The following is a 13,464-nucleotide window of genomic DNA, read 5'->3' on the forward strand; positions in this document are numbered from 1 at the left end:
CTCTGGGACACAAGAAGACAACTCTGTAAAAAAAAAAAAAGTAAAAGAAAAAGGGATTGTAAGGACTGGCTCTTTGTCATCCACCCTGCTTAGACCCTATTAGGTTGCCCTCTGACTTGTTTTTGACCAAATTTGGCCTTCTGGCCTTTCTTGTGGCAGCACTGGTCAAGCTTAAGAGTAGAACTTTGGCTAGCAGTGGCTGCATTGCCTGGCAGGGTGCGTGCCAAAGTGGAGTCCTGCCCTTGCCCTGAGCTCCTCATGTGCCTGGTGAATCAGCACAGAGTCCACTGAAGAAGAAACTGGCCTCTACAGCAATTTGCCCTGAGCCCATGGGATTCATATCCTGAGAGGCTGGTTAATTCTAGCTCTGTGTGTGATAACCTCTGGGTGTTTGAATGTCGTGCTTGGAGGAGGAAGGGGGGAGAATACACCCATGCGAAATGTTCAAACTCAGGATATTGCTCAAACTGGAAATCAAAGGACTATGTGGTGTGCTTTTCTTTCTTTATCAGTAGTTCAAATAGACATGCTAATCCCTTTTTTTTTCTAGTAGCTGTGGGGATTATAATACAGTGAGAAAGGTACATATTGTAAGGAAGATTGGAAAAAAAAAATTGAAAATTTACCTGTCCATCTAAAGCAAAAGTTTATAAAGACAAGCAAACCCCCAAGCAACAGAACTGTACTGCAGTATGGCACATAATTCTCATAAAGCTTTTTAGCAGAAGTCCTCTCCTCCCCTCAGTGCCACTGCTGGGCTTTGGCTGGATTTTGGAGCTGTTCTCTGGGCGTTTTTTCCACACAGGAGAGGATCTCTTTGCTAGGGGAGCTGAGTGGCTGTATCTGCTTTGATCCCATTTGCAGTGTGCAATATGAGCAGGCCAGGAGAGCAGATTTCAGTTTTATTTGCTTTATCTTCTTCATGTTCTTTACATTTGAGGTATCCTACTCCCTCGACTGACCATCCTTCCTGTGCATGTGCTGCAGATCTCTCTGGAGGAAACCTGTCCCCTGGATCTCTGCTCCTTGGACTGTTGCTCCAGGAAGTGTCAAATTATTCTCTTCCCCATTTCACAGGGATGAAGCTACAGTGTCATTTCCCTGGCAGTGGTGGCTGTGTAATCTTCTTCTGGGAACAAACTTTATTTCTCTTCCTGCTCACTTGAGTGACCCATGGAACCTGCTGCCTGAATTCTCACTTGGTTATTGAGATTAGGGTGGTGTCAGGGGCTGGGTGTTTCTCACCATCAGCTCTCCAGAAGCTCACCCGAAAGACCAGGGTCTCACTTTTCTGCACATCCTGTTGTTTGGGGAAGATAGAAAAGGAGCTTTCTCTCAAGTTTTGCAGCTGCTTTTTTTCTTGTCCAATGCAGAAGCTTGATCCAGCTGGATGCCATTGCTGTCAATGTGTGAAATGATAAGGAGCAGGCACAGGGTTTTGCTGTGAGAAGAGGCACAGTCAAAGCCTTCTTCCACCCTGTGGTGTCCTTGAATGGAACTTTAGCAGCTCAGGCCTTGCTCAAGAGAGCCACTGTCGCCTGTAAAGTCTCATGAACCTCAGTCCCTAGAAGTTGTAAGCTGATGTGGGGTGAACAAGGCTGGTCTGGGTGTAGCTATGGTCAAGGTTTCCAAGGATGTCTTCCAGACTTTCACCACCATGTAGTGGGAGTTTTCAACACGGTAACCTGGGCCTTCGCCTTCTGTGAATCCAGTGTGAGCAGTATTGAATCCGGCCTGGGGCCTTGAGCAGGACTGCTGTCCCAGAAACAGTGGGGGCAGTTCTTTGCTAGTCCTGCTGACTGCAGGCCATGCTAAGCTATTTCCAGGCCAGCACCTCATGTCTTGCCTGATGGAGGTGGCACCTTCTGCCTGGTTCTGCCTGCACTAAAGGCTGGATGCAAATATCTGCAGGGCCCTGGGAGTCAGAGGGTGGCTGCTGTGGACAGAGGAGGTAATTTCAGCCCCACACATCTGCTCCAAAAAGGTGGAATCCCTAGCATGGGTCTCATCTAAGACACTTGTCACAAAGGAAAACCATTGTGACCAGTGTCTTGGAACGGACGTGGTGGAACAGGGGAACAAAACTTTGTGCCATGACTTCAGTGTGTGAGCACTGATGAATAAAAAGCAAGAGATGGATCCTGAATCTACTTAACCCGCTCTCCCCACATTTCCATGCCTGTGCATGCGCATGTGTGTGCACACTCACCTTTTGTCCCATTTTTGCTGGTCCTCCAACCCTTTGGATCTTCCTCATTTCCAGGTTTGTGCCTCCTGTCCCCTTCCTTGCGGAGCCCTCAAGGGGAGCGGGCCTCAGGGCCCTGAGACACTGCCCTTGGAGAGGTGTCTCTGCTTTGCTGGGCTGGGGAAGGGAAGGCAAATTCAGCAAAACCTCTGTTAGATGTTGCCATCTCGAGGGAAGGAGTTGCTGAGGGAAGGCAGTGGCACCAAGAGTTTTTAGGATTACCAGGATACCCAGTAGATGGAACAAACCACCCAGGTGTCCCATATCCCAAGCATGCCTATGGGGGATTTAGGGCAGGCTTATTTGGAAGGCAGTATAAACCAATAGACCATGCTTCTCTGCTCATCTTTGTCTTGGGAAAGGACATTTTGAAGCAGAATGATACAAAATAAAGCTGAAAATAGTGGTGGTGTTCAGCAATGATGAGGAAGATGACAGAAGGCAGGGCAAATATTGAGGAAAAAACAGTGGCACACGAGGCTGGATGGAGGGGCCTCAGTGGAAGGCAGAGCAGATCACAAAGGATTGAGAGCTGCAGAAATGGTGCTTAACATCAAATATAAAAGTGCATTACTTATAAAAGTGCACAGGGAGCTACTTAGCCCTCTGTTTAGCCACTGCCTTTGATGCTGGCTGTGTCTGGGACTTGGATGTGTTCTAGCTGGACTTCCATTGTTGCTTTTTCCGCCTTCTCATAGCAGGGGCAGGTGCCAGAGGTCATGTTGCAGTCTTAATTCCTCTGAAATAAGCTATTTTTGTCCCTTGTGTGCTCGTGGCTGCAGTGACCCCCTCAGTTTTTTGTGTCCTTGTGTTTGTGGCCTGTGTTGAGGAACCAGCTCAGATGTGGAGGGTGTCTGCGCAGAGGAGCGCATCAGGGAGCTGAGAAGGATGTGTGTGTGAACTGTAATTACAAATGGGTTACACCTGCCTGTGTTGGGCCTTTCAGTGCACAGGTTGTATGTGGCCAGTTTGACACCCAAATACTAAAAAAATCCACAGACCAGCCAAGTTTGGGAGTTAAGAGGAAAAGTGAAGATTGCCAAGAGGCAAACCCCATGTCATTCACAGTGCGGGTTTCTGAACAAACTGCTCTTGACGTGCTTGTTCTGGAATTTAATCCATTTTGAAAAAGGGATTATCTCATTCATAGAAGATAGACAAACTGCCTCAGAATTTTCATGTGAACTAAACAGCTTTTAATCTAGGAAATAAGAATAAATTGGGTGTGCTCCTTCATCCACAGATGAACTTTCTTTAAGCAAAACTAACTTCATTTTGCTTAGTGTATGTGTTTTGTTGTTTGTTTTTAATAATCAGAGAGTATAAAAAGCATCTGATTTCTCACAAAGGTTTTGCATGCTTCTTCTTTCTTGCTTTGGGGTACTTTACAGTGATAAAGAAACTATTTTTTTATTAGTAGAGGAGGAGAAACAGTGAGAGAATTGCCTTTTTTGGTGAATTTTATGTTGCTATGAGAAGAGGATCATTGAATTCCAACTAGATATTTTCTTCTCTTCAGTTTTCTGCAGAAGACTAAAATGAAATCACAGCTGCATGGGAAACATTTTAATCAGTAGGGAAAATATTTCACAACAAGATAGAGTTAGGTGGGTTTGCTCAGTTAAAAGCTTTCAGAACAGCTTGTTTTTAAATTAACCTGGAGTCATTCTGGCTTCCACAGTGCAACAGTTACTTAGTGCAAGGTCTTTGTAGGCAAACATACAAAGGTCAGTCCGAGATTGAGGTAATTAGGGCATGTATGTTTTTAACTTCCAAAGTGTACTATTTTTTGAAGATCCATACTTTTACCTTGTGGAAAATATGTGACTTGGGTGATTTGCACTGCATGAAGGTAGTAATAACCTGCCACTGACCAAACCTATTTATCTGATATCAATATGTGTGTTGAGCATGGTTTCATACTCTGGAGTCCCTCAACCATCTGTTGTTTACCCTGGGATCAGAGAGCTGTTCATGTGCAGGTAATTCCAGTTGGTAAAATACTTGAAGGGCACAGCTGAGTGATGGGACATGTCTGTCTTATAGGTAGGGAGTACCTGGAAGGAAAACACAGTTCTCCAAGGTCAGAGGAGAGAGAGGTTTCAGTTAACACACAGAGGTATGTATTGTCTTTACCCACCCCATCCCAACTCCTGCTGTTTCAATGGGTGTGTTGAGAGATCTAGCAAAATACAAAAATCTAAAATAGCTGTGGCTAGATAACAGCTATCTTTCTAGAGCAGCAAATAAAAATTCTGTTAGCTTCAAAATGCAGGTTTTCTTCCCAGTTTTGTTAATGTTAGACCCCGTCTTAAACTATTTTCTTCTTTTTGTGAACATTTAATGCAACTAGCAGAAGCTTCCTTGACACAGTTCTGCTTTTCCTGTTCATTTGACATATCACTTCCCACACAAATAAGCCACACCACACCTTTGATTAACTGTATCTTGTCCTTGAAAATAAATCTTCAGCTGATTTGCATAAGATCAGAGGCACAAGGTTATTGGGGTAAATATATTGGAGGTAGAGGTCCAGGAGTCTTTAGGGCAAGAAGGTAAAAGCTATAAGGAAAGAGGATAAGGAAGAAATTAAGTAGTCTTTTATAGTTTGAGTATTTGGGTGAGCTGAGCTGCTGCTGTTCCTGCTAACTTAAGTGTTTGTTGAAGTATGGTGTGTCCTGGAGTTTGGAGTTGTGATTTGTGTTGGTTTTAACAGGTAACTCACAAGGTGTCTTGAGGGGTTTTTTGGGGGGTTAGACAATTGGAAATACATAAAAGTGGCAGTTTTCAAGCTTGAGTCTGAAGAGTGGCATCTAATCAGAATGACAGATTATACTGAGTTTGCTTTCTGTGTGGATGGGTTGGGTTGGCTTTTGGGCTTGGGTTGTTTTAAGCACTTCTTTGGAGGTGGGGAAGCCTTGTTCTGTGTGCTGTGTGTACCCTTAATCTTGTGTGGTTGAACGGGTGGTGTGATGTACTTGTTGCAGTGCTCAGTAGCCAGGTGTCATAAAGCAGACTTCCCAGCAGGGTGTATTTTATGGCAGTGCTTCATCTGAGATTGTGCTTCTTTTAGAAAGACATAAAGGAATAAATATAGAACGACTCAGATGCTAAAAATAACCACTTGCATTGACGTCTGCTTTTTTTTCCCCCTTTAAAAGAGACCTTTTGGATATTTAGCAAGATGCATCATATCTGCTCAGAATCCTTTTGGCTCCGGTGATGTCTTGAGGGACAGACAAGTCAGCTGATCTCAGAAAATAGCTTATCTTGGTTGATTGAAGAGTGCAGTGTGGGAATAGAGCAGATGCTGAGGAAGAGACTTGATGTGGGTAATGGAATGAGAAGTTGGTTTAATTACTGCAGCTGTAGAAGCTGGGCATTTATGATCTCGAAGATTAGAAGACTGCTCAGCTCTTCTGTTTATGGGGAAAAAAAAAGGATACTAAATACTTCAGTCAAACCCTGAGATATGTAATGGATCTCACTGAAAAGATGGTCCCTTGATAGGAAAGCTGCTTTTATTGAATGGCTTCAGCTACAGTCTGGGATATAGTAATGCTGGCATCCTTTTAACTGTGAGATGAGGGAATGAATAATCTTCCACAAGGTTTCTAATCCTAGAAGCTGAGATTTTCATAGCAGGAGGATGACTTACTTGAAAATCCACTTCAAGTAATTCTCAATTTGCAGATGAACTGCTGTGGACATGATTCCTTGCACATACCTGGCCACTTGATTCTGTTCCAAATGGGGAACTTTGATCTGTAGTGTGAGAGTGAGCTGGTGAATCAGTTAACACTTGTAAATCAGTTTAAGATTAGATTATTACTTCAGTGCCCTTTGAAATGTAGGAATTCAGTGCCAGGCTCCTTTATATACACACTGTGCAGGCATTTCAGTATCCACAAACCCTGGGATCAGCCCAGGCTCGCCCCCATGGCCTGGTGCTGTCAGGGGTGGGTGGTATGGTGCAGGGGGCATGAGGACTCAGGGCTTTTGGGCATCTCACAGGTTGTGCAGCATGAGACAGATGCTGGTTTATGATGGTTGGAGCAGCCCATTCCTGCAGCCCATTCCAGGCCCACAATCTGCTCATCCAAACCCTTTCTCCATGGCTGAGCCGGGAGCACATCCCTCTGCCTTCCCAGAGGAGTTGCTGTGCCTGCTTCTCCCTTTGAACTTGAGAGCAGGGCAGATGTAAACTGCAGTTTAGACATAAAAATAGCCAGCACCTGCTTCAGTCAGGCTGGGCTGGGCTGAGCTGGGGCTGAGAGGGGTCTGGTGAGGATTTCTGTGCCTATCACAGGTGGAGTGGTGTGGCCATGGGGTGGGCATGGACAGACCCTTGGCAGAGCTGCTCCCTGGTCTCTACAAGATTAATAAAACACCCATGCTGTTTCACCCTTTGATCACAAGTATTTTTGTCTCCTCAGCTGTATGCTCTTCTGTTTGACTTGGTTTCTTCCCCTCACCTCCCTGCTTTTAACCAAATTTACTCTCTCGTTGTGTTTGACCAAGGAAGGGCAATGTAAAGAGAATGCTTCCTCCTAGGAATTAATTACATTGTTATTTTAGATTGCAAGCCTCGTCAGGCTTCTGGAAATCTATTATTTATGTATATTTCTGGTAAATTAAAAATGTTATTAAAAAACTTTCCTTGTGTAAAAAATGGTTCAAACTCCAGGTCCCCCCACAGAAGATGAGCTAGGCCTTCTCCACCTCCACTGTTAGCTTTATTGAAGATTGTATTTTGAATTTTTTATTGTTATTTTATTGTTAGACTGTTCCCTGATATGAGTATGAATATCTACAGTATGAGTATGCAGATGTATAATTTTTCTGAGAGCCTGAAGAGGTGATGCATTCAAAATTATCATCTCATTCACTATGAAATTACTTCACCCATAACAAAGAATAATATTATTTTTCTCAGGATAGAGGTGCTATTAAACTGGTTTTTTTCCCTTGTTTTGTCCTGGAATGAGATATGAAATCAAATGCAGCTTGTTTCACTGTTGCCTCTTCAGATCTTACCTGCAGCAGTTCAGAATTTTAAAGGTTTCTTTAAAATACTTTTACCTTCTTAGTGCAGAATGCTAGGGACAGGGAGCAACCTTCATTAGTTTAAGTGCTTTATAATAGATTTTATATCTAAAGTGCACTTCATTAAAGTGCTTAACCAGATTGCCATTCTAGAGCCCTTTAATTTCACTCGAACTTGAATTATGAATAGTGAATAAACAAATATTGGTAGTTAGTTCAATCTAACCAGGGGGAGTGAAGTAACTTGAGGAGGAGGAGGAGGATCCCTGAGCTTCACACAGGTTTGTGCCCAGTGAGTGTCTCCTGGATGATGTCCAGGGTGAGGTGGATGACAGTGAGGCAGACCAGGGACAGTGCTGGGGGATATTTTTAGCCAAGCCTGCTTGACTTGTGACCCTGGTGACAGCCTCTTGCTAAAGGGGGCTGAAAGTAGGCTGGGAAAGGGTGTGGGTGAGCTCAAGGTGATGTGAGTCTGGCATGCTGGGATGTACAGGTGGCTGAGAGTTTTAATCCTGATGTTACTGACACGTCACCTACAGATTTTCATTTTGGATCCTTGCAGATTCAAAGCTGGTAAAGGAAAGATATTTCTGCCAAAGATTCCCTGCAGTTCTCAACTCCCATGAGACAACTCCTTCCTGTTACCTTTGCCTGGGAGTTCCTAAGGAAATGATTAATTTGGAGTAACTGGAAAGTCTGCTTGTGGAAGATCAGAGCATGAAAGTTAATGATCAATTGCTTCTTGTTACTGGGTAATTATGAAGAATTTTATTTAGAATATTTTTTTCACCTGACTGAAGTCCACTTAAAGACTTACAGCTCTAAAATTGACCTATAAATCTATTGCACACCAAAGAAAACATCACAGCATTAGGAGAAAAGCTGATGCAGCACCTGGGGGCAGTTCAGGGACCCTCAGCCCCAGGGTTTGAGGCAGGGCACAAAATGAAGGTGGCAGAGACCACTGAAGTGAAAGGGATGTGCTGCTCAGCCAGAGGAAATGATAAGGAAGGATGGAAGCCAGAGGAAGGATGTTTTCAACTGATATTTTTGTTTGTTTGTTATTTAAGAAAGAGTAAAAGAGGAGGAGAAATTAGTAAGTTAAGCTTATCCCTTACTCTGCAGATCACTCCTGTGTATGTGTCCCACACTCACTCCATTCAGGTCTCTCTCTAGTATTTCAATGCTGATTACAGCAGCTCTCCTTGTTTCTGTGGAAGGCTGTGCTTTACATAGCTCTGTGTTCTGCTATTGCCATAAACATTTTCTATAATGGGCTTATTCTATGCAAAAGAGTATTGCAGTGTTTAAAAGAAAAAGGCAAATCTTAGGATTACTCTGAAAGTGACAGATTTACATTCTATATTGCAATTAGAAAAAAAGTGTACAATTAGTGGGCATTTAAAAAAATAATTTAGGTCCTTTCTCAGAGCCTACTTCTTCTCAGAAGTCAATTTAGGCAACGCTTATGGATGAGCTTGCATCAACATTCAAGATTTATTCACTATTTAAATTTAAACACAAGGAAATGCAGAAACCTTGGCTAAGCCTGCTCAAATTCCCCTCTTACACTTACTCTCTTCTGCTGTTTGTCATGTAGGCCTTTAATCAGGGATAAGTCATGGGAAAACCTCAGAGGTAGCCAAGCTGCAAGAAATTGCAAGGCTGTAAGAATTTACTCTTGGGACTAAACCTGTCTGGACTGAAACTGGGATTAGATTTCCCAGGACAGGGCACATTGCACTTGGTTCAAAGATGTTCTGCCCTGGTTGCTTAGGGCAGCTGTGTGTTTTCCAGCTTCATTTGCACATGGCCATGGTTTCCTGTCCTGTATTTGAAATTCTCTCCCATTTGAAACTCAGAGTGAGATGAAAGTTTCAGCACTGTAGTGCTCTACTGAGTTAACCTGCCCAGGACTTACCCTGATTCTGGGCTCTAGCAATAGGAAAATTACAGGCTCTTTCACCAAGAATAATTCAACCTCTGCAAGTTGGACCAGAGTTGTATCAAACCTGCTGCAATGACCTCAGACATCACCTCCTCCAGGTGTTGCCAGCCACTGCAGAGAGGACCATGTGCAGCTGCTTCAGCCCCTGCAGTTCACAGCTGGAAAATTACAGAGCAGTTTGCCTATAAAAAATAAACGATGATAAGAACCCACCTTCATCAGGGGGTTAAAGTGACACTGTGCTGTGGATTGGAGCAGCTGAGGTGAGTGCTATGGAGCAGTGATCCCTGGCAGAAGGCTAAGATGGACAAGAGAGGGCAGTAATGTTTTAGGCTGCCACAGTTGAACCTGCTCCAGGATGTTTATGCATCAGAGCCCTGGCTCCACATGGTTAGGGACAGAGTTAGATGAAACTGATGGGTTGCTGGAGCTCAGGTTCTCCTGATGAGTGAACACAGAACTTTCTGGAATTATGAGGTCACAGATACATTCACCCATTTCATTCTTGCTTGTCTTTGAGAGAAGCTCAAAACTGAAGGGTTTTGTTTCAAGTTGCAATGGAAAATTAATAGCTTTGTTTGCTGAAGAAGTCTAATTTCCATCTTGGAAAGGAGAGAATTTGTCTGTCATTGGTCCATCTAGGTCAGCAGTCTGGTTTATAATGGATTTCCCTACTAAAGGATTTACAGTCAATGCAGTGGCTGGTATTTGCTCTGTTATTTCTGTGTCATTCAGGATTCCAGTTCTCTTTTCTCTCTACTTACACCACCTCTGACAGCTGTGGCAAAAAGTTTCACAGGTCAGTTATGGACTATGAGGGGGGAAACCACTTCTGATTGTTTGTTGTACACCCATCATAACTTACTGACATCTTCTCTGGTTTTCCTGCTGTGAGTGAAGACTTCTTTTTCTGAAAGTGCCTTCAAGTCAATAATTTCCAGTTATCTTTAGGGCAGTGTTTTGTTTTTAGAGGCTCTCTTTCTGAGAGGTGATGGTCATAGTTGTAGGATGGTAGCAGAAAGGAATTTCTTGAAGTCATTCTGTTAGTGATGGATAATTCCGTAAGACATTGAAAGAGGGGCATGCCATGAAATCGGCTTTGCTATCTAGGGAGAAATTCAGCTTGTGATTAAAAATACATTATCATTTCTCCTCCTTTTCCCCCTGACATTAGTCCATCAATATCAGGTTATTATATAGAAGATGGCCTTTGGAGAGGTAACCAAGCTGGGGAACCATGGGAACCAAAGATCTTGATGCTTCCTATAGTGAGGAAGAAAGCTGACCAGAAAATACTTTCAGTAGTTTTAATAAATTATTTAAGAATAAGGAAAGAAGGAGTGGAGGAAATAAAAAGGAATGAAATGTTCTCCTTCTGAGATAATGCTGTAGAGTTGTGAATGGCCACTTTAGAATCTTGTATGCCTTGATTGTTGGGGCACTGAGAATATTTTCAAAGCTGTGGTATCACAAAGTAGCTAATGGAAACATGGGTTTGAAGGTTATATTGAATTCAGTACAAGGTACTGTGCAAGAAAGAAACTGTGTGTTTAAGTGCATGCACATTTATATTTAATTCCAGGACATTTTTGAAATGGAAAAATACTTGTGTGTGTATGCTTAAATGTGACTCTCATCCTCAATGTACTGCCTAAATCTGTTTGTTCCATTTTAGAAGACATCAAAAAAGCAATTTGATACAGCTTGCAGTGTCTAGTACATAGTGTTTTATATATATATATATATATATATATATATATATATATATATATCTCAATACATTTTTTTCCAAGTGAGAAAGGTGAGGATCTCAAATGGGAAGAACTTCTCTCTCATTCTTTGGGGCTCAGGTACCTCTTAGCCAGCAGCCTTAAAATAAACAGTGCCAAAGCTTGCTTTCAGATCCTGTTCTCTTGCATAACACTGCTGTGCTTCAGTCTTGAACCAGAAATTATTCTCTTACCAGTTGCACTCTTTAATTCTGGTCAAAGGAACTTTGACCTTGGTTTTATCAGTTTAACTAAAATGTCTTCATGAGAGTTGCTGTACACTGCAGGCAGTGAAAAAGGCAAAGATCCTTTTGACAGCCCATGGAGGAAGTTTTCAAGAATTACTTTGAGACCAGAGAATGTGCTTGTTCCAAGGAGCAGCTCAGCTTCTGTTGCATTGGTTTTAGGGAACCCTTTGTTGTGGGATAATGGGAGGCAGGATGAGATACTGCTCCTGACTTGCTGAGCTTTTTTAGTGAACACTTTTTATTGCCATAGTTGCATGTGTGGATTTTAATGAAAACAAAATGGCTAATGTTGTTGTTTTAAATTTACCAGTATTTGTTGTATAGGTATGCAGGACTGTTGTGGTGATTTTTTATGCTTTAGCCTATAAGCTGGCTTTCCCCCAGCTCTGTAATTCACAGTATCACCTTCCCCACCAGCACTGACAACTGGACCACCTGCTTTTGGTGATACTTTCATAGACCCTTTGATGAATATTTAGATGGAACAGCTACCAAACCAGTCAGAGCTAAAGAAAGCTGGTAATTTGTCATAATAGGATTTCCTTAAACATGTAGGTTTATTGTCCCCAAAAACTTCTCCCAGAGATTTGCTGTTCTCAGGGGCTCAAGCCTGAACTTACTCTTGACCAGCTGATACCTGTTTGCTCTGGTTTCAGCAGCCTTTTTTGCTTGAAGTGGTTTATTTCCCTTCCTAGTGGTTGTCTTTACTGTCTTATGAGGAGCAATTGCACCCCAGTCCTGTGGCTCCACTCTTCATGGCCATGGTGCCTGTGGTGTTAACACCTCAATGCACCTTCATGTTCAGATTGTTTCCCAGCTTTGTTACCAGCTGCCAAAATTACTCTTTCTTTTGTATGCAAGCCATTAATCAGTTAAAAATGAACCAGAAGATTGACTGTCAGGGTTTGTCTTTCCACCAGTTACTTCCAAGAAGCCTGCAGCTTTTTCTTTCTGTGTTGTCAGGAACCGTCTCTTTTGGGCAGAATCTACTGCTGTCACAATTCCTCTGTCTCCAAGTTTACACTTTTAATGTGATACCACATGGAAAATTATCTTTGTTGAATATCCAGATAGCTGAGACTTACTTGTATTTATTTTAAACACACTCCAAATAACCAACCTGTCTTGTTATGATCTTGTAGCTTCATGTTCTGATTCTTCTTTGTCAGTCTTTGCTGAAATGTAATGTGCTGTTGATGAGTTCTGTAGCCTTTCTTACATGTGGCAAGTCAAACTGGTTTGTGAAAGTACTGGCACTAAAATCTTGAAATAAATCTGCATCTTCTGCATTTTTAGGGATGTGAGTATAGTTGACTTTTAACTGAGTGAGCAGTTGCATGTGTTGGTTTTGTTGGATGATTTAGAAAGCTAAAAGTTACAAAAAGCACTGTGTGCTTTTCAAATATTTGCCTGGTCATGTTTTCCTTCTCTTTAGTGGTAGTAGTGGGAGGTGATGCCCTTCCAAAAGCCAGGAAATGTGTTTTGACATAAAACTGGCCTTGGACAATGTCCCAGCCTGGATAGATGGCATTAACTGTCTGCCGAACAAAAGCTGAGCTGGGTGGGTAGGAGTGTCCAGGGTAGCTGGTGTTTCCTAGTACAGTTTGATTTCTACAACACAGTTTTATCTGAAGTAGGTTTGAAAAGAGCAGTTTTCCAATGGCATCATGTCCAGGGTGAGTATGTACAGTGTGAACCTACCTGCCTGCTCCCTATTTCTGTTCCTCTGCTAACACTGACACAGAATTCTTTAAGTGTCTGAGTGTTTCATCACTGGTTACATCCTGTGGCAGGTACCTGCTGGGGCATCCTAATCAAACATTTATATTTGCAGACTTTGCATCCTGGTTAAAATAAGTTATAAATGAAGTGATCCGTGTGAGAGGAGCACTCTTTGTTCTAACAACTTGCTAGAGGACTGGTGGGTTATAGAAATGCTTTGGGTTAGCTTTTGTGATACATTAACTTGCTGGGCACATGTTTGGAGAACTTCTTTTTTTTTAAGGAAAAACAGATTTGCAGTCTGGTAAATCTGAGTGTCTTCGGGGCTTTTCTCATTTTTGAAGTTTGGGTTGTAGATTTCTGCATGAAACTTTCATGGTGTGAGGCTTGTGAAATTAGATAACATGCTTTAAACAAGCCACCTCTGGGTAAAGTACATCTCTAATTACAGAGACTAAATTATGTGGAAAGTGAGCTTGTGTCTGA

General features: G+C 42.4%; 1 protein-coding gene across 5 annotated transcripts in view; it reads left to right on the forward strand.

Annotated features, from left to right (window-relative positions):
- AGPAT3 (1-acylglycerol-3-phosphate O-acyltransferase 3) overlaps window positions 1–13,464 on the forward strand; it is an 87,098-nt gene that overhangs the window by 25,399 nt on the left and 48,235 nt on the right. Inside the window, exon 2 of one of the 5 annotated variants that reach the window (XM_084224430.1) lies at window positions 7,854–8,043. The exons of the other annotated variants lie outside the window; for them this stretch is intronic. The gene's annotated coding sequence lies outside the window, so the exon portion shown is untranslated. The remainder of the gene's footprint in view (window positions 1–7,853; window positions 8,044–13,464) is intronic. 5 annotated transcript variants of the gene reach the window in all.

This window comes from Fringilla coelebs, assembly GCF_963513975.1.
Source record: "Fringilla coelebs genome assembly, chromosome: 2".
In the NCBI taxonomy this organism is placed as follows: domain Eukaryota; kingdom Metazoa; phylum Chordata; class Aves; order Passeriformes; family Fringillidae; genus Fringilla; species Fringilla coelebs.